Raw genomic sequence first — 20,217 nt, forward strand, 5'->3', positions numbered from 1 at the left:
AGCCCATTTGGTGATATGCAAGAGCATCTGCGTTGAGTTCCAAAATTTCCCCCTCCAACCTTTTCTTCTTGGCTGTTTGGAGTGCCTTGTGTTTGCTTGGAAGGCAGTCAAGGGAGGAATCTACAAAGGCAATGATGGTGCTGACAATTCTTCATCTTGCTTTTGCTGAAACTGAGATCCAGACCACAAGGATCTCCAGTTTGGGGTTTGTGGATAAGTCCCATGTGATCTGGTCACATCTTCCAGGAGTTTTCTAATTTGCCCTTCTGGAAGTACAACAGCAGCTGCAACCACAAAGCAAGTTGTCTTGGTTTCTACGGAGATACTCAACACTATGAAGTATAGCTTTATTCTGAACATTTTTCCTTTACCCGTTTCCAAAGCATTTAGTTCCAGTGATTCTGTTTCCTGTTCCATCAAGTTGGCTCACTTATCCCACTACGGGTATGATCCACTCAACACTGAATATTTTTAGGTCCCACTGATTTCCCTTGGAGATGTGGTAGCCTGGTCTGAACTGCACTTTGTGGATTATACAGTAAGTGAGAATGGAAATCCAGCCTTCACTGTGCTACCCTATCCTGTTATAATGGATGAAAATTCATAGAATTCTACGGAACTGCCTTCCAAAGAAATGGGCCAATAGAATACTGCAAAGTTCCATTGAACTTAATTAATGAATTAAAAACATTTGTCTAGCTGCCTATCTTAAACCAAACTCAGCGTTCCTTACAATCAAAAATAAAACCAGTATCGCAATAAAAAAACCAAACACAATAAAACCAATAAACAAAAAAACAGAAGAACATGGCACCACAGCCATACTGACAATGAGACAACTCACATTTTCTGTCACATTCGAATCTCACCCTGTCCCAGTGCTTTGGGGAAAGAGCCAGCTTTTAAGTGTTTTCCTTACATTTAAACAGTGGGGGCCTCTTTTGTCTCAGGGGGTAATTTTTCACAGGGCAGAGTCTGCAATGGAGAAAGCGCAACTCCAAGGATCCACAAGGAAGAGACCTGGAGTGTGCCTACCCTATCTGCTCTGATTGGATGGGCAAGGAAACTGGAAGCAGTGCAGTTTGCACCACAAGGGTGTAATATGGGTGAAGTAGGGATACTCAGCACTATATATGCCACTGTATTCTGGGCCAGATGTAGTTTTTAGAAGATCATCAAGGGCAGCCCCATATAGAGAATATTGCAGAAATCCAAATGATAAATGATAAAGATGTAAGCAACCATGAACAAGGCCTCCAGGTCCAGGAAAAGTACAAAAAGAAAAAGATAGCAATAGAACTTAGACATATATACTGCTTCACGGTGCTTTACATCACTCTCTTAAGCGGTTTACAGAGTCAGCATATTGCCCCCAATAATCTGGGTCCACACTTTACTGACCTCAGAAGAATGGAAGGCTGAATCAACCTTGAGCCACTCAGGATCGAACTGCTGGCAGTGTGCTGAATTAGCCTGCAATATTGCATTCTAACCATTGCCCCATCAAGATGTTAGTTGGACTATCAAAAACATATTTTGTAATTACCACTAAATCCAGTAGAATTTACTTCTCAGTAAATTATTCCCAATTGCTTTCTCAACCGTATCCTTTTACACAGCAATGTTACGCATAAATTACTTTGGAATTGAACATACTATGATAAGTTAAGCTCTCGTATAGACTTGGGTTGTTATTTATACTTCATAAATGTTGATAGGTACTTGTCAGTCAGGTAAGATTAATTTTCAATGATTCATGTGTTACCCAACTATAACATTTCTTTATTACTATAGTTGGTAAGGGGACATAAACAAAAATCAGGCAGTTGGACTTGTGTAAAAAGGAATTCTCCCTGCAGAGGCAAAGCTGTCACTGGTACAACTCTTAATCAGGAAACAGCATCATTCAGTGGCCAAATTTTCCATCAGGAGGTCTCACATTCCACTCTTGGACCAAGGAACAAAGTTCTGGCTCAAAAATTAGAAGGTAAGATGGACTAAAGACTTGGCTTCAAGGCATTTTGTTATGTCTCTATCATATGTACATTTTAATCTGCCTTTAAACACTCTTATGTTCTTTATTTTTCACTATCTTGAAAATGTCAAAAACTCTCTAAACATTCACCCAAGCAAAAATGGATCAAATGCTGAATAACTGAATAAAGAGCCTTATAGTTTAACTCAGGGAATGCAAGCTATCATATGTTAAGTGTGCTCAGCCAGCTGAGGTCACTGCTAGTCAAATTGCTTTGGCTGCTCCTTAGTGTCTCCATGGCTGGTGGAGAAACTGACCGTGTTCATCACCAGACTGTCTTTCTTCATAGTTGAAGAATCCAAAGACATATAACCAGAAATGTATACCAATGAGTTTGAGTTGGCCCAAAGTAAGCAACAATAAGTCATTGGAGGACTTTTATTCAAAACCATTGCTTATTTATTTGCCAGCAAAGAGGTTAATTGCCTGCCACTTAGCATGGTTTCCTCCTGATCATGCATGAAATGCAAAACTGTTTCCATTCTGACTTTGTTCCCATTTCTAATGTTCCCTTTCTTTATTAAATTGTAAGCACGTAAAGGCAGAAGACCACTCTTGGTTAAGATGCCATGCAGGAGGAAGGAATGCTAAATCATAGCTCTCTTGTCTTGGAATTTCCTTTGAGACAGAATCATTCGTTGATGTAGAACAAACTCTAGAGCATGTAGATTAACCATCCTAATCTTGTCTCCTCCCCTATTAATTGTGTGATGCCTGGGAAGGGATAATGGAAGTTAAAACCCAAATTTTCTAGTGAGCAGTGGGTTGGGCAAGTTTGAGACAGGACCTTCAAAATATTGGTTTTAACTTAAGTTAACTTTGCTTTAAGTCTGCCTGCCTGCCTGCCTGCCTGCCTGCCTGCCTGTCTGTCTGTCTATCTATCTATCTATCTATCTATCTATCTATCTATCTATCTATCTATCTATCTATCTATCTATCTATCTATCTATCTATCTATCTCTATCCTTCCTTCCTATCTATCTATCTATCTATCTATCTATCTATCTATCTATCTATCTATCTATCTATCTATCTATCTATCTATCTATCTATCTATCTATCATCTCTCTCAGATGATATACCTAGTTTTGGGTAATGAAACTTCTGCAAGAAAACAAGCAAGCTCAGAGAACACCAAGGACTCCTCATTTCAACCCTGAGCTACAAATATTCTCGTCTGTCTGTCTGTCTGTCTGTCTCTGTCTATCTATCTATCTATCTATCTATCTATCTATCTATCTATCTATCTATCTATCATCTACCTACCTACTGACTTATCTACATACGTATCTGTCTAATTTATATAGTTGCCCATTTTAGGGAAAATGGCTCTTGCCAGTGTACAACAATCCAGTAAAAACAATAAATAAAACAAACAATACTTAAAGCTATTATATAATTATTTAAAAGTATTAAAGTTATAAAAGCAAAACTAAATTAGGAAAAAAGAATAACCGATGAGGAGATGTTAATGAGAATGCCAACTCATGGATTCATCCAACCCCATGGGGTCCCCAGGCATGCTGGCCTAACCAGTTCCTGAGAGGCCTTCAGTAGCACAGGAGTGATGAGGTCCATCTTCTCTCTGGAGGGAGAAGATTCCACAATACAGGCAATTGTATGTTTGGGGAACGTAGAAACAAAAGAAAAAGAAGGAATCAAAAAAAAAACCCCACCCTTTATTATGAATTAAAAAAAAAAAAAAAAAAATGGGGTACCCCCCCCCCCTCCAAAAAATCCATCCTCCCCCCAAACCCCCCATTTAGTTTCTTTTCGGCGGCCACACCCCCCCCCCCCCCCCCCCCCCACACACCCCCAAAAAAAAAAAAAACCCACCCCCCCCCCCACCAACAAAAAAAAAAAAAAAAAAAAAACACAACCAAAAAAAAAAAAAAAAAAACCAACACACCCCCAATTCAACAGGCACCATTAGCAGAAAAGGTTTGCCACTTAGGGCCCATCAGGTGTATCTCTCTAAATGTCAAAATGTAACCCATTCTGTGAAATCAGGGAAAGGTAGTCCCTCAAGTAACCTGGTCCTATCCCATGTAGGACATGAGAGGTCAACACCAGCATTGGGCCTGGAAATAAATGGATTACCAATGCAATTCATGCAGCAGAGGTGCAACATCTGCTCTATCAGAAACACATACTTACTCATACTGCTGCGTTTTGCTCCAGCTGAAGTTTCCAGATGCTCTTCAAGGGCAGCCCCGTATAGAGTGCATTGCAATAGTCCCAGCAGGAGGTGAGATCAGGGCAGAAATAACCATGAGTAGGGCTGCTTAGCCCAGGAATGGGCAAATTTGGTGCACAATAAGAAGTGGTACCAAGGCCCTCCTAGCCACGATTACCACATACTCCTCAATCAGAAGTGGTAAGGCCAGGAGGTCTTTAAGATTGCATATAGTCTATTCCTGACTGTGCAATCCCAGCCTATAACTTGAGTTAACTTGATTATGAAAGAATTATTTGTCCAGTAAGTAATGGTTCCAAAATTCTGCATAGTTTAGGGTGCCATGGAAATAGACAGTGTTTCATTATTATTGTACTATTTTATTGCCAGGGAATGGAAACGTGTTTCTAAGGGGTTTCTGTCTCATGTGCTAAAACAATTTGGCTGGCAGTGGGGATATCATGTACCTTGACTTGGGTGAGTAGGGGCCCATTGTTTCTTGTTCCATCTCAAGCAGCCAAAGTCACCTGGATTAGCAGCAACTTGATTGATGATTAATCAATGTGGGGAAAAAACATTATCTAGGCCTGTAAGGCCCTGGCCATTATTTCAGAGTTAATTAGCCTGATGACAGTACTTACATACTTGATTTATTCTTTAGGGGGCGGGGTAAGATGGGTAACCGCATCCAGCTTCTTTCCTCAGTATAACTTTCAAAAGGGAGGTGCACTTTTCTTCATTATGGTCATCCAAAGCAAGAAGACACCTGACCTTACTTGGACCATTTACAAGGCAGTATAGTTTTCCTAAAGACAAGTATGTAGTTCTTGCCTCATTGATTCTAAGGCTGTTGGTGATGACCTGAATACATGCAGATTTATTGGGAGGAGGGAAAAGACATATGTATGTCTACTTTTTTTCTTTTTCCGGAAAATTTAGAATTCTGATTAAACTGATGGTGGCGGCGGCACAGTGGTTAGAATACAGAACTGCAGACTATGTCTGCTGACTGCGGACTGCCAGCAGTTCAACAGTTCGATCCTGACCGACTCAAGGTTGACTCAGCCTACCATCCTTCTGAGATGGGTAAAATGAGGACCTAGATTGTTGGGGGCCATAGGCAGACTCGGTAAATGGCTGTGTGAAGTCGTATATAAGTCTAAGTGCAATTGCTATTGCTATTCTCAGTCTGTTGCAGTCAATTGCAGTTTCACATTATTGGAATAGCCTTGAGTTTATTTTTTATTTTTTTGTTTTAAATATTTTTTGTCATAAGATATCTACCATATCCATGAATTTTCTCCAAAACTTTTAGCCTTTGGTGTTAGTAAATGTTGCTTAATTTCGGTCAGAGTAGTTAATTTAGTGATCTGACATTTTGGACTTCAACTCCTATCACCTTCCCTTAACAGAGCTACAGGTAAATGGCAAGGGAAAATGGAAGTTAAACTTCAAAACATCTGGAAATCACAAACTGCCCTCTCCCTTTCTAGTCATTAATAGAAGTGCCAAAGCTGTCTTGAAAACAACAAGCAACAATCCCCTTGTGGATTTCTCTATATTTTCTGGCTCAAGTCCCAAAAATCTATATGCAGAATACTTAAAACTGCATAATATCTCTATGCAGGATCATCAAGATTTTTATATCACTAAACACTGACCCCATAGAAAACATCTGCTTATGGAAAAAGATGAAGCTAGCAACCTGCATATAATAGCCGATAGTTATAACTCAAAACAAAATATTATTTAAGTAGACTATATCAACTATTGGGAGGAGATGTTTATTCAGATCCTTTCTAGCATCTTCGTGGATGATCCACTTTTTTAATCCTATCAAATTAAAACTGATCACAGATAGACACAGGGCCCTTGTCCAGCGATGGATCTATGCTTTTCCATACATATGCTTTCTATGTTATTGACCTAACTTTTAAATTGCATATTAGAACATGTAATGAATGATCACATCCCCTCAAATGTAATGTTTCAGTAGAATCACTCTATTAGTACACGGGCTTTGTCTCTGGAAGCTAAAGATGTCTGTTTTTGCAACATTCACATAAAAGTTCTTGCAAGTAATAATTTGAACACAACACACTTTCCAACTGAGGAGGATGTAGTTCCATCTGCTTCCCTCTGACTGAATGTTCTAGAGCAGGGATGTCAAACTCACGTCGTCATGACGGCGTCACGTGACGTATCTGGACTTTTTTCCCCTTTGCTAAACTGGGAGTGGGCGTGGCCTGTGCGTGATGCATCTGGCCCACGGGCCAGGAGTTTGATAGCCCTGTTCTAGAGGGGAGCTTTAAAATATATGGTCCCTCCCACCTGTAACTTAAAAGTTAATTCTACTGCATTATTCAACTCAGTTCTTCTACATGGATAAGCCAGGATTTAACTTTAAGTCAATAAGCAAAGAAGAAACAAGTGATACACGGACGTGTGGAAATGGATGTCCATTCTTCCATTTTGCAGAATAAATACGTGGATATACAAATTTCAGGATGGAATTAGCTAGAAGTGAAATCAGCTGGTTGTACACAGATTGATTTGATAGATTAAAGTCTTATGATTAAAACAACAAAGAAAAATGCAAGGTGGGTCTTGTCTATGGAGGTTGTCAGTCATCCAGATCATGGTTGTCCCAAAGGTGTTGTTGTTTTTTCAAAAGGCAAACTGGACTTTGTTTTTCCTTGTAGATGTTTCGTTTCTCATCCAAGACGTCAGAACTGAAGAAGCTTCTTGGATGAGAAAGGAAATGTCTTCAAGAAAAAACAAAGTCCAGGTTGCCTTTTGCAAAAAAAAGCATCTTTGGGACATCCTACGCATTGGCTGTGGCACCAGCTCTACTCTTTCCTGAGGTGTGCAACAGACATTGGATGGAAGAACAGGATAGTGGTAAACACAGCCAGCAGGTTGTGTCCAAAGTACAATAATACCAGTCACTTCTGTGGTCATGTCATTCTTGGCTGAAGTTTCCAATACTGGCATATAGTATAATTTGTCAAGAAAGGAGGAGATATTACTCTTGACAAGTGAGCAGCTGAACTGCAATTCCATGAAACAGTTAAAAATTGGAAGAAGTGTTGTTCGACCAAAAAAGGGAGAAAATGTACCATAATTCCAGCTTGATGCAATTACTCTGACAAGAATTTAAAATAAAATTAAAGTTAACAGCTTAAACTGATGTTTGAGGGTTTTAAAAAGATTTAGTTTCCCTTGGAACCCCTAGGTTATTTGATCCAGTATAATCTCAGTGTGTGCTACTCATAATTCCTTTTCCTGAGTGCCATAAGCACTAGATTGTACCCACCGGTTGTTACAAATGTCTAAAAATCATAAAATTATTAAACCTAGATTAAAGTGCTCAGTAAATCTGGTGTTATTTTAGTCTCCTGCTATATCCTACATTCACTGCTAAATGGTTCTGTTGGCCTGCAGGAAAATGTCATAAAGCAACTATGTAAGGAGGTGTTTTGGGTTTGTTTCAGGGCAACATGAGCCAAGTTAACATGGCAACCAAAATGTGTAACAGAAACATTTAAATGTTTTTTCATAACTGGAACCCTTGTAAGTCCATGAACACATGTTGGCTTCTGGGCAGAGAACTAACTGCAGATTATGTGTACATACTCTGCTACTTCATCTCCACATTGCATGTATAAAAATTTAACTATCCGGAGCATGAAGCAACATATTTTTAAGGACATATTTGAATAGGCTTACTCATGTTGCATGGCAACCAAACCCCATTCAAGTCTTGTTGATTTAGGCATTTGTCAGATGCCTAAGAAAGAAAGAAACTCAGAAAGAAACCACTGAGATAAAGTGATACCTTTGATCTTCTTAGTGAGTCTTTTGAACGTCCAACTTTCTCTGACTAGTTTTCCACCTTGTCCCACCTACGGAATTAATAGTGTTTCCTCGGTTCTCTTTCAGTATGTAAAAGATCTCATTGCCTAAAAGAAGAGGATGTCTGGGGGCTTTCAGCAAACATATTTGGACAAAGCTGGAAAAGATAGCCCAGTTCTCGTGACCATGTTGGCATAGATCTGTGTGATAGGTGAGTGTTATATACTTCGTGCATTGCACACTGTTAGACCACAAATGTGGCTTTATTTTGCATTTGTCTAGTTCAGTATTGACTCAACCCTCAGCCCCTCAGGCAGCTTCCTCCTCACCATAGAAATAAACAATAAAAGATGAGCATCTCAAAGTGCAGGAGTTCATATAAACCAGGATAGAATCTCCTTCATCAATATCGCTAATATCAGCCAACCCTACAAAGCACTGGAGCCATTTAGCCATTGAGCTGGAGTAGAATTCCCATCCTGGTTCTTTATGATTTTAGATGGAAGTTTCAGACAGATGTGGAGTTTTCAAGAAGTGCTCTGTGACCTTTTACAATTGAACATTTTACTGACGATCTCAATTATGTTTCTAAGGCAGCAGTCCTGTAGGCTAGAGCAGTGCCATTAGTTCCTATACCAGATGGGATAACTAGGATGGATCTGAGACATGGTGACTTTCTTAAAGCCTTCATGGGCTATGAGATTTAAATTGGGATCTTCCCTCATTTCGTATAATGCTATACTAGTTCATGCAGAAGTATTTTCCCTATCATTCGTACCCCTATGGTAGATACAAACCAGCATTCTATTACTTTTCTTAAGTGAGCAAAATTTAAAGGAAGTACAGAGCCTTATATTGTATATAAGATATAAGTATATACAGAGTATATAAGTGGTACAATGGCCTAGAGGAGAAGACGCTCACCTCCCACTCGGAAGGTTGAGAGTAGTGGCTGATATTTCTCTCTAAAAACACACACACACAAAATCTGCTGCAAACTCCATGTAGGTGTCAGGAAGGGCATCTGGCCAGTAAACGCTCAGCTATATTCAGTCACCCCGGCTCCACCCTGAAGCAAGGAATTACAGGGTTGTAAAAAGAAAAAAAGAGAGATCTATAGTTACAGTATCTGCATCAAGGAAGGAAGACTGAATTTTTGGAGTTATCACTATTAGGAGTGTGTAAAGCAAGATCAAAGAAATAGACCTGATATAAATCTTCAATTAAGCCTCCTGCCTCCATAAACTATTTGCAGCAACCAAACTGCATTTGCAGCATGCGCTAAATGTTAAGAGAACTGATCTGATATAGTGGTTTAAAATGGGGGCACTAGGAGCAGAGAGACCAAAGTTCTAGTTCTCCCTTAGGGGTAGAAGTCAGCTGATTGACCTTGGGCCAATCGCTCCCATGCAGCCCAAATCAACATCAGGCTCTGGGATTAGCTGGTCTATGAACAAACCCTTCATAGCATCATTCATCAATACTTGATTTGTTATAAAGAACAAGGCAAGTGTACTGTACAAAATGGGAGGAGAAATGGTAACTGCGTTTATTGGATTCCTAGATCTTAATGGTTGATAGTTAAGCAAAATTTCTTTGGAAGCTGATGCTGAAAAAGATTCTTGGATTCTCTGCCCTGGATTTCACTACTGTACCTGCCTGCAAAGATCTCAGTCAGGTCGGTATCTTCCAGAGGTGGTATTCAGCAGGTTCTGACCAGTTCTGGAGAACCAGTATTGGAAATGTTGAGTAGTTCGGAGAACCGGCAAATACCCCCACTGACTGGCCCCTCATCCATCTATTCTCTGCCTCCTGAGTCCCAGATGATCGGCTGGGTCTCCTTTTGTTGCCCTGCACAGGAGAACAGAGCTGGAAAGCAGGTTAGTGGGGTGGGGAGGGAATGGGATTTTGCAGTAACCTTCCCCCAGGAGTGGGGAGGGAATGGGGATTTTACAGTATTCTTCCCTTGCCATACCCACCAAGCCATGCCACACCCACCAAGCCACATCTACAGAACTGGAGTAAAAAAAAAATTGAATCCCACCTCTGGTGTCTTCATTCACTTCAGTGAAGAGACCAGCTTTAAATTGGAACACTGCTAGACTTGTCATATCATAAGTTATGATGAGGCAGTTTCTCTAATTATAGTGTAAAGCAGCGGAACTGCACATACTCATAGGAGGACGCTGAGGAGATCTGTTCCTCAGTTGTGTAAGGAGTAGATCTCAGGTTCAGTAAGGCTGCTAATCAGTGCTGGGTTAGATGATGCTTTGGTAAAGACCTATTTGGCATATCTTATTTTATAGCACTAGATACCACACAGGCCCATGTTGTTCACCTCTTGTATCTTTTGAGGACAATCTAACATGATTTCTTAAAAAATGGCAGAGTTTTCTTAAAAAGAAAAACATGTTTAGTCCTCATGGAAAAAACAAACAAAACAAAAATTCCTTTCTGTGCTTGACTTTAAGCAACAAACACAACATATAGCGTAATCGATTAACATTTGCGAGCAACATGCATAGATTTGCAGCTGGTAGTTAACATCATGATTCTTAAATCTCTTTAGATATTAGTAGTACAATGAGTTTTTCTTATTTTCCACCAGTTTATTTTGCATTAACATTTCAGAGGTCACCTGTAAAAAAAATTGGATTTATGTCCATTTGCTTTTTAAAAAAGTTTCCTGTTGTGGTTTTTTGTTTTTTTTTTTAAAAAAACATTGTTAATTGTAGCTAGGTTTTTTATAAATATTAAAGAAGTGCTGAGCAATATTTTATGGAACTGTTCCTGCATAGCTTATTTATTATTTATTTATGTATTTATTTCTGCCCTGTCTCCATTATTTTACAAATAATGCAAGGTGATGAACATATCCACCACACTTTCCTCCCATTTCCCTCACAACAACCACCCTGAGAGGAGGGTTGGGCTGAGAGGGAGTGACTGACCCAAAGTCACCCAGCTGCCTTTCATAGCGAAAGTGAATTCACAGTATAAGGGTTTCTAGCCTGGTGCCTTAAGCACTAAACCAAAGTGGCTATATAATACTGAATAGTAGCTACATGGTTGCCGCTAATATACTTCAGTCACTCAAATCTCTCCTGAATCCTTTATATTTTTGTAATTTCCTGTTCTTTGTTCTCAATGTCTTAAATGCTGTCTGTGCACTTCATAAGAGGAAACATCACTTGTTCTTCTTGATCTTGTTGGCATAGATTCATATCCATCGTTCTCTGGCTTATTCCTCCAGTACTAAACGTCTCCATACAAACAATTGGTTTATTAGCCATAAAAATGTGAAAGTGCCCATGAAGAGCACAACGGTTGAGCAGTTACACAAAGAAATAGCTTGCTCAAGAAATCCGTTCCCACATCAAGCCCTCCCTCACAGATGTGGGTACATCATATTGTAGCTCCACACTTAATTGCTCAACGCTTGATGTTTTCCAGCTTTAACGTTTCAACTGGCTCTCTGGAAAGTATGAATAATGGGCGAAAAGACAGTTTTGTCTGGAATAACTTGCTCTTCTCTGGATCTGTTTAGGAGGCACATAAACAGGTGCATGTGAACCAGTGTGAAAAACCAGAGGAGAATTATTTCTATTCAGTGCAGACAATATTATCCCTGATTCCGTGCAGTTAGCAAAATATCTCAGATCTAACATGAATAATGACAGTGGTCACTATTGTAACATCATTTAAGCTCTTGGGATCTTGGGGAAACATAATTGGAAATCGGTATTTTTCTCCAGGGTTTGGGAGTCAGGTAGCATATTCATTTAATATGTTAGGATTACTGCTGCTGCTGCAGCTGCTGCTATGGCATAGTTCCTTGGATTATATCCTTTCTCCCAATACGATTTTGTTGCAGAAACAGGTAGAGACCTGAAAATGAAAATAGCCTTCCGAGAAATAGCATGTGTTTACCTGCACAGGTGCTGGTGTCCCTCATCTACTGCTTTCTGAGAAGTGATCTAAGGGGCTTTAATCCACAGGCTCTGATTCTGGGATTTTCTCATTGTGATTCTCTGAGTCTTCATTAATTTACCCCAGCTGTTTATTTACTGCAAAGATGTGTATGCTGCCTATGCATTCTCCTCTCCTAATAATATACAATATGTATGTTATATCAATAAACTAAAATAGAAGTCCAGGATTAAAATATGTGTCATCAATTAAAATATCCCTTGCTCCTTCTGCTATTCTATTGATATGTCTTCTTTAATGATGATGTAGAAGAATTATTTCTAACATCCTTTTATCCCTTTATTTTTCTGGATTTATATGGACCAATCAATTTGGCAGTTCTTGCAGTACTGGAGTAGAGAATATATGGAACTCAAGGTTGCGCTGTCGGAATCTTGGGGTTCTCTCGGCCTGGCTGTTTTCCTGCAGATGTTTTGCTACCAGCCTAGGTTACCTCTTCTGTGCAATATTGGTTAGTCCAGTAGTGAAAGATTTGCAGAAAAATAACCAAGCTCAAATAACCTCAAGAAACCAACAATTCTTGTGGTAATCTGGTGGCTTGGAGGATGAATACCAAATACAATAGAAGCCCCAAGAAACTATTTCATCTTTGTGATGATTGTAGTCTCATTAGAATAGAGTAGAGTAGAGTAGAGTAGAATAGAATAGAATAGAATAGAATAGAATAGAATAGAATAGAATAGAATAGAATAGAATAGAATAGAATAGAATAGAATAGAATTCTTTATTGGCCAAGTATGATTGGACACACAAGGAATGTGTCTTTGGTGCACATGCTCTCAGTGTACATAAAGAAAAAATAAAATACATTCATCAAGAATCATAAGATACAACACTTAGTGATAGTCATAGGTTACTAATAAGCAATCAAATCATACTAGGAAACAAATAAAACAATATAAATTGTAAAGATACAAGAAACATGGTTGTAGTCATAAGTGGGAAGAGATAGGTACTAGGAAGGATGAGAAGAATGATAGTAATACAGTCTTAGTAAATAGTTTGACAGTGTTGTGGGAATTAGTTGTTTAGCAGAGTGATGGCATTCAGGAAAAAACTGTTCTTGTGTCTAGTTTTTCTGGTGTGCAGTGCCCTATAGCATCGTTTTGAGGGTAGAAGTTGAAGCAATTTATGTCAAGGATGTGAGGGGTCTGTAGATATTTTCACAGCCCTTTTTGACTCGTGCAGTATACAGGTCCTCAATGGAAGGCAGGTTGGTAACAATTGTTTTTTCTGCAGTCCTAATTATCCTCTGAAATCTGTGTCTGTCCTGTTGGGTTGCAGAACCAAACCAGACAGTTATAGAGGTGCAGATGATAGACTCAATAATTCCTCTGTAGAACTGAATCAGCAGCTCCTTGGGCAGCTTGAGCTTTCTGAGCTGGCGCAGAAAATATATGCTGCTGTCTCCAACTTTGTATCCATGAAGGAGAATATCTTGCAGAAGATAGGGTCCCTTTGAGGCATCCTCCAAGGATCTTGGATACAGCTCCCAGAAACATGCAAAACTGCTGGCCACACTGTAACAGAAGGGCAGAAGAATTAAGTCCCTGACTGGGAGGAAATAGTACAAATTACCTTTGATCAAGTGGCTTGTTTGATTGTGTGTTCTTGCCGGTGTGTATGTGTTACTGTTTTTTTTTAATTCTTTATATTGTTTTTTTTTTCTTGTTTATGTTGAGAGTCACTGAGAGTGAGTGGGAGGCCATATAAATTCCAAATAAATGAATAAATTTTTAGTTAAGTTTAATGTCAGTGTAAATGAAATGAAATCAATTTTAAACTAGACTAGACTAGACTAGAGCTACAGCTGAACATCTGCTTAGCCTATTTCAATCCAAATATTGCTCAGTTTTGTTGCATGGGTGATTGTTGGGATCATGTTCCCAAAGTCTCACTGTCTCCTCTTCCTCCCTCTGTATATGGTCACTTTATTTTGGTATTCTCTTGGTATTAACAGAAACATTGCTCAGAGTTTCCAGCGGTAGCTCAAGAGAATACAAATAAATTAGCTAATTAGCTGTTGCTAAATCAATGAAATAAATGAAATCCTGGCAACCTGTGAACAGTCTTGACACATGAGAGCTTGAGGTCAGCCAACAAATTAGATCAGACTAAGAAACCAATGCTGTATAGGCCTGGATTATTTTTTATTGCAACAACTATAGTAACAGCATCTTGCAATTTGAATATGCTTCCTCTTCCTTCCCTTTCTCTTTGTGGGAACCAGGTAAGGGCTTGTCTGAGATGTTTTTTCAATTTGCTTTCTTGGCCCAGGTTCAAGCCCCTCTTATCGGACTGTTGCCTGGATAGCAGCAATCCCTCCTGTCCTTCCAGGCCATTCCCTCTGCCCTCTACAATTGCAAACTTGCTTACACAAACATTGCCGCTGGAAGAGAAATAATTAGGAAAGTCAGATGAAAGACTGCAAGATTTGGTTAAGCTGTCTAAACTCATGTGGAGTTGGGCAGCCTCCAAATATAATAAAATAAACAAACTAACAAATAAACCAAGAATAGTAACATAATAAAAATATTCTCTTTTCTCTAGAAAAATAAAGCAGATGTAGTAGAACTGATGAGAAGCAAGAGAATTGACCCAGAAGCATGGTTGCATAGAAAGGAGAATTTTGGGATGGATGCATACGATCACGCAGGCAGCTGCTGAGATTGTTTCTTTTGTATTCAGATATGGGATTGAAATCTCAAGCCCTTAAGACCTCAACTCCCTTTTTGAGACTCCCAAATCTAAAATATGACAGAAACTTACTGAAAAATATATCACTTTTTTTAAACACCCCCCCCCCCCCCGAAGAGAATTAAGTTCTTAAATCTTTGGGTAGACAGCCTAAACATAAAACAGCATAAAAGTAAAGAAAAGAAAAAAACTGGATCATTCAGAGTTATCCCTTGGCATAGCCTCATGACATCACCACCTCCATTTCTGGGTCTTCTAATGATTGAGAATAATATTAAAATGTAGGGCTGAGTGACTCTTTGCATTTGATTTCAAAAACAGTGTTTGCAACGTACAAGGGATATGAACAGAGCTTTCGGTGCTATCGAGGGTAGCTGCACACAGTCTTAGGGAAAAAAAAGTTTTAACATATTGCAGATGGGCTCTATTCACATCTCTGTGTACTTCAAAGTATCTTTTGGGAGTCACATTTGAAGAACTTGCAGCCCTATTGTCAATGGGCTTCGGGGTTAAAAAAAAAAGATTAATCATATCTAATATCCAAGGAATAGCTGAATTTTCTCAGAGAAGGCATTGTGGCTTAGTGCTTTGTCTGCTTTCTGGCATATGAGAACCATATGCACACCACATCAACCATTTTGCATAAGATGTTCTCAAAATTCAGATACAATCACTGGCCCCAAAAGGCCTTACAACAGGGGCAATTAATTTTCCCACGGGGCCATGTGAGAAACTGTTGTGTTGGGGGGCTGCTGCTGCCACCCCCCCACTCCCTCTGCTGCCACTGCAGCACCCCATCTTTCACCAACACCCAGCCCCCAATGACCCATCCCCACTGATGTCACCCCATTGACACCCTGTCCCCCAACACTGCGATGCTGCTGGCCAGACGCAAATTGCCTGTGGGCTGGATGTGGCTGTAAAATGACCAGGTCTGCCTTAGAAGGAAGGTCCTCCCTACACCCAGGGAGGATCCTGTTTTGACACTCGGTGCCCTTGACAGCAAAAGGAATCCAGTTTGAAAGATTATGGTTTCAAGCTTTAATCTAAATCGCACACTCAGTGATGAGAAGGTGGGTCATGTCATCCTTCGGTAGGCTACATAGTCTAGCCTTTCTCTCTCCATGCTGATGCTCTTGATCTTGGGTTTCCAGTTTTGAAAAGTGAAATATTTTCACATTGTACGGCACTTGCTACAGTGTAAAATTTGTCTCTCCATCAGTTAATACAATCAGGAACCAAACTCTTGTAAATGGTTCCCAGTGCATGAACTATTTTTTTTCCTTTACAACATGACCTTATTGAGAGTTTTGCAGTAATAATTCAGCACCAGAAAAATAAACACATGGCTGATGCTTCATTTAACATATTTATTTAGCATAAGTAGATTTTATACACCAGTTGTAGATTTCTCCAACATGGAGCAAACTCAAACAGAAACATGTTGCAAGTTCAGAGCAGAGCTCCAGTCTTCAGCAAGCAAGCAAGTTTCATCTTCAATGGACAGACTCAGAGCTCAACATAGCTGCAGAGTTGCAGAGCTTAACATAGAGCCGTGCCTAGGCTACTTTTAGTTTCAGTTTCCAAAACAGTCCTCATTGGCTGACTTAGTTGCTATGCCTATTCATTGGCTGACCTTGTTACCAAGCTCTATTCCAGTTCATGAATATACTGACAAATCTTCTCTTCTATAACCCTCACTTACAAAGCCAGGTATGTTTGCAGTGGTAATATCTTCCTAATTTCTTAACAAAACTCATATGGAATGAATGTATGACCAGCTGTATGACATGTTCCAGTTGCAAGAAAGACTACTGTGTTCACTGCTCACAAATAAAAATACTTCCCGTGATGAGCGTGGGCTTCCTTTTTTAAAAAAACAAACTTTATTAATTTTACAATTAAAATAAACAAACAACACATACACAAATGTAGAAGAAAAGAGACAGAGTTGAGAAGTAAAAGAGGAAAGAGAAGAAAAAAAGAAGTAAGAGTAGAAGAAAAATCAAAAAGTGACTAAAAACAATTTCATCTTCGACAGTTTGTGGGTCATTATTTCTGTCCCTATTTTATGCCATATTTACAAGTAATCCTTAATGCGAATATATAATTACCACTACCATTATAGCTTATCCTCTTTTACAGTATTATGTAGCCCATCTTTTATCTAACCATTCATACCAGCAATTCCAGCTCTCAAAGTACATTGATGTTGATGGTCGTAGGCTTTCAAACAATTATGTGACAGATGATATATATTAACACAAACACAAAGATATAATATGTCAACTCTATAATTCTGTAACCTTGTCATGCCACCTAGGTGGAAAATGAAGTAGAACAAGGATTGGACTAGTAATATTGGGCTAGTCTTTTCTGTTGATGACTACTTTATTCTTAAAGATCTTCTGGATCATCGACATGACGTATGCAGCTGAGGTCCTAAAATCATTTGATGTCCCTTTGACTTTCAGTATTCCTCATTCCATTGGCTGGTGCCATATAAAGCAATAAATTCACCTGTCCTTCAAGATGTCCCTGAAAAAAAGGACAATTTAAGTCCACTTATCATGAGTCTCCTCTCCTGAAGTCCTTCCTGCCTGCTCCTCAGCACTTTAGAGATTGAAATATCTAAGCAAAGCAGGAAATAGAAGGTGAAGTTTACACCTTTTGAAAAGAGTATCCTTAGATTAGAGCTTGATCACTGGGGAGGTGTAATTTTCTGGCGCTCAGTAAATGGGGAGAGAATCATTGGATTTACAGTACACATTATAACTAATAAAAACTCAACCAGAAGGTGTTTTTTTTAATGATAGGAATTTTTGGAGGTTTATAGTGTTGCAGTAGCTGGAGTAGAACCAGGAGAGCTACTAAATGCTTTGGGCCAGTTTTAAGGCAGCCTCCTTCCTTTACTGCACCACTGCAAATGTTACAGATTAAAAAATAATAATAATTCCGTTTCCAAATTGAACATCAAAAATTACAATTTTTCATATATTTTTTGTTTGTGGGGAATAAGTCCAAGGAAAAAAAAGCTTGGGCTCAGGTTGTATATAGGTTCATAGACATGATATCCATCGTGGCTACAATGAAAAAAGCAACAACATTTCCTATCAATGGTTATCTAGATGTTGAAACTCAAACTATCTGTTACTTAATGCCACTATATAGCTCAGTAGCATTGAGCATTCATGGTATACAAAGTCTAGTTCTGACAACCACATTTTAAAAGAGGATGCCAGAGAATTGGAGAAGGTGCCAGAAAGTGATCAAGAGGAAACAGCAACTCATCCCTGGTTAGAAAGTGTGACAGTGTTTGCAGATTTTTAGGTGAGGAAAAGCACATTTTAAAAAAAAAGATGTCAAGAAAAGATTCCAATTACACTAGATGTGAAGGGAACAGAGAGAGAAAGGAACAGGGAAAGAGAAGATTTGCTCATATATAATGAAGTGACTTATGAAAATTCAGGGTAGATTTAAGAAAATTATGAGTTCACACAATGCACGCTCAAACTGTATTGTTATAAAATGCAGCGAAGGCAAAGATCATGGAGATCTTGAAAAGAATCCAATGACTTTGTGGACTGCAAGGCAACCGGTGACTCTTAACTGTTCTTAACAGCTCCTGGTGATCAGATGTATATCTGTGAATATTAACTTCAGGGAAACAGCAACAAAAGCAGGATGCTGCCCTCATATCCTAAATATCTGGTTAACTGCATGAATAACAGAAGTCTTGAGAAAAGATTTATGCCTATATTTTTTAATATGACTGCTAAGTTTTTATAAACAAAACATCACTATCGTCCATAATCCACCGGTGGATTACATTAGTGACAGCTTTGTAACAAAACAAGGAGACCACTTGAAATAATTCTCTGGGACTGATATCTTCCTAATGACCGCAGTGGTCCTTGAGGATCACATTGAGGACATCGGGAATGGATTTGAAGGACAGACAGAGACCAAGACAAGTTCAAGCTGAGTCCATTCCAGGAAAAAACAAAATTCAAGAAAATGTCTTCCCGAACTCATACGAAGATCAAACGAGGGTTGAGAGAAGTCCGTTCAGACTTTAAAGATTCTGTTACTTGCTGTTACAATAAGAGTAATCTCAACTTAGATGGCATTGGGTTCTTAAGTCTATTTCACCTTATTGGCGTAGCGGATCATAAGAGAAAAATCAGCCCCAATAGATAACGCAGGGGAATTGGGGTGGGGATGGAGGATCTTGTGGCATTCAAGAATCGGTAGTCATTAGCGATCTGTCATGCTGAAATAATAATTTTAAAAGTGGTTTGTTTGTATTTGTGTGGCTTTAAAAAAAATCTTCTTCTACTATAGTAAATGATCTGGAAGAAAATAAACAATTTAATTCCAAAGCTTTTCAAAACAGAAACAACCCTGTGGTTTCTGGATTAATGTGGTTGCGTTGCATGTTTACTGTGGTGTTTTTGAATTTTCTTTCTTTTGTGTTTTTATCATATTACATCCCTAATCCATATTTATACTCTCTCCTCCCTGCCCCTGCTTTGAAGTTTATCATAGCTAATGTACATACGCTTTTATCTTAATGTTCATAGCATCATATTCGGTAAAAGTACTTTGAGTTTGCCCAAAATATCTAAACATTTTTAAAAAATCCCTCGTTCTGTGTGAGTCGGTTAAAATACACTGTAATATAGTTTTAAGACATCTCTTTAACTTGCTTTTGCTGTTAGAATGCACTGCTCGGTTGCTTACCAAATGCGGGAGCCCTGGCACAAATTTATCTGGTTTTATCACCATTATTATGGTTTTGATGGACAGGACTACTTTCTCCTACAACTGCTGTGCCTGGACCTAAGATTTATTGCTTGTAGCATAATTTATATTTCTGTTTTTTCATGCAGATATTTGAAAAAGTTATTTCATTAACCTTCCTCCCTCCCTCCTTCCCTCCTTCCCTCCCTCCCTGATGGTGCAGTGGTTAGAATGAAGTATTGCAGGTAAACTCTGCCCACAGTTTGGAGTTTGATCCTAATAGGGCTCAAAGTTGACTCAACCTTCTGTCCTTGCAAGGCTGGTAAAATGAGGACCCAGATTGTTGGGGGCAGTAGGCTGACATTTGTAAACTGTAGTCTAAGTGCTATTGGTATTTCTGTCATCCATCCTTCCTTCCTTCCTTCCTTCCTTCCTTCCTTCCTTCCTTCCTTCCTTCCTTCCTTCCTTCCTCCTTCCCTTCCCTTCCCTTCCCTTCCCTTCCCTTCCCTTCCCTTCCCTTCCCACATTATTGTTTTTATAATTTGTCAGGAATATTTCTTTAGAAATTAAGCTATAATGCAGCATTGACTACTGCTGACATACCATTTGGTAACAGCAGATTATGGGGATAATGAGAAAGTTGATCCTCTCCCCACCACTGGTATGGCATCCCATCTGACAATCTTTCATGTTTCTCCTGCAGAGAACCCAGGGGTGGGAT

Source organism: Notechis scutatus, chromosome 1 (assembly GCF_049901735.1).
Source record: "Notechis scutatus isolate UNSWTSFEM ecotype Mainland chromosome 1, rNotScu1.2, whole genome shotgun sequence".
NCBI lineage: Eukaryota > Metazoa > Chordata > Lepidosauria > Squamata > Elapidae > Notechis > Notechis scutatus.